The sequence below is a fragment of the Scyliorhinus torazame genome, chromosome 4, assembly GCF_047496885.1.
Source record: "Scyliorhinus torazame isolate Kashiwa2021f chromosome 4, sScyTor2.1, whole genome shotgun sequence".
Taxonomy (NCBI): Eukaryota; Metazoa; Chordata; class Chondrichthyes; order Carcharhiniformes; family Scyliorhinidae; genus Scyliorhinus; species Scyliorhinus torazame.
Window position 1 is genome coordinate 68,471,419 of NC_092710.1, and position 1,834 is coordinate 68,473,252.

The following is a 1,834-nucleotide window of genomic DNA, read 5'->3' on the forward strand; positions in this document are numbered from 1 at the left end:
GGAAATGTTCAGTTACACATCACAGCTGTGCAATAATACTGTGATCGGAATGAGAGCTGTGCCATATGTTGCATGTGCATTGCGTTGGAAAATGCCAGGTATTTAAAAATAATTTTAGGCTGAAGTCCAACCGTGTAACAGGAAGCGAACTTAATCTTCGTGTGTGTTGGGAAGGTCAATCTTGGTTAAGGGTACCTGAGTAACGTTCTTACTGGGCTGTTACTGTAGGGAATCAGTGTAATATGCTGGCGACGCAACTTCAAATCCCGCCATGGCTACTGGCAGAGTTTAAATTCAATTGATTCATTTTTTTTTAATGGATTGCAATAAATAAGTTAGATTAACCAAGGTGCGCCCTAAGATTTAAATGCAATATGAAAGCTACCCCTGGGCATTCTAATTCTCTTTCGTTAAAAGTCAGCATTCCATTCATTTCAACATGATTTTATACCTGTTTCAATCACCCTTTCAGATTATAGCGACACAAGAAAAAAAATAAACCTTCACTCCTCTGCTTCTTTTACCAAATACCTTAAATCTGCATTCTCTACTCAGCAACCATTAGGCCATTGAAAAAGAATGCCTGTCAATAACTCTTCAAAACATTTTAGGATTTTGAACTGCTTTGTTAAATTTCTCATTATTCTTTCTTCCCGCCTCTACGGCATAACGCCCTCGTGGGGAATCGGGATGGTGATGTGTTGCAACTGTCCAGAACAGTGTATGGAATTATAACCTTCACACGCCACTTCAACTACAAACATTATCTGCCAGCAACTATATACATATGAGATGTTCGGATCAACAATTAATTTCAGAACAGCAGGTGCGACCTTGCAGGAAACACCACCGCGAGCACAGGGCGAAGAAGAGGCTTTTCTCTCCCTCGTGGCGAACCACACTCCAATGAGATCATTACTGATCTTTTTAGAATTTACAGTGCAGAAGGACGCCACTCGGCCCACCAAGTCTGCACTGGCCCTTGGAAAAAGCACCCTATTTGAGCCCACTCCTCCACACTATCCGCTTCACACAGTAACCCCACCTCACTTTTCGTTGACACTCAGGGCAGTTTAGCATGGTCAATCCACCTAACCTGCACATCTGTGGACTCGTGGGAGGAAAGCGGAGCACCCGGAGGAGACCCATGCAGATCTGTGACGTAACGACGCACACCCGCCATTAGCCTAATAACTTTGCTTAACAAAGGTCTATAAATATCAGATTTGAAATGAGCCTTTTTTTTTGCCACTGTTGGTTTGTAAAGATTCTAACTACAGTTCTCAAATGCCTCCATCCACTTTTTAGTTTCTGTCGCTTTGCATTGGTCTCCCCGAGCAGCAGCACATCTCGTCTGTTTTATATCTTTAAAAAATCAATTACTCCATTTACCTTTTTAAATTTCAGTGCCTGGAATCATATCTTGTATGATCTCGCCTGGCAAATAAATTCTGGAGATAAGGTATCATTGTGCTAAGCCCATGTTCCAATCCCGCCACGTCAAATATTAACTCTGTCCCAATTAATTCCTCAGAGCTACCATTTTCCATTGCCCACTTCCTCGTTGAGCCAGAGACATACGACTCCAGTAAAATCCCCTGAACATGTTTCAGAAACACTTCCTCCTCTTTATATTTTGAATATTGCTATTCTAGTTTATATGAGCATAACTGAAGTCCCATGGAAGCACAACTCTGTAGTTTTCGTGTCTCTCTAATGTCCCTGCAACTCTGCTCCTTATTATCTATACGACGAGCTATACAAACAACGTAATATCTGGAACGTTTGTTTGCTGTGAAGAACATGTCCGAAATATGATGAATCATCTAATAAG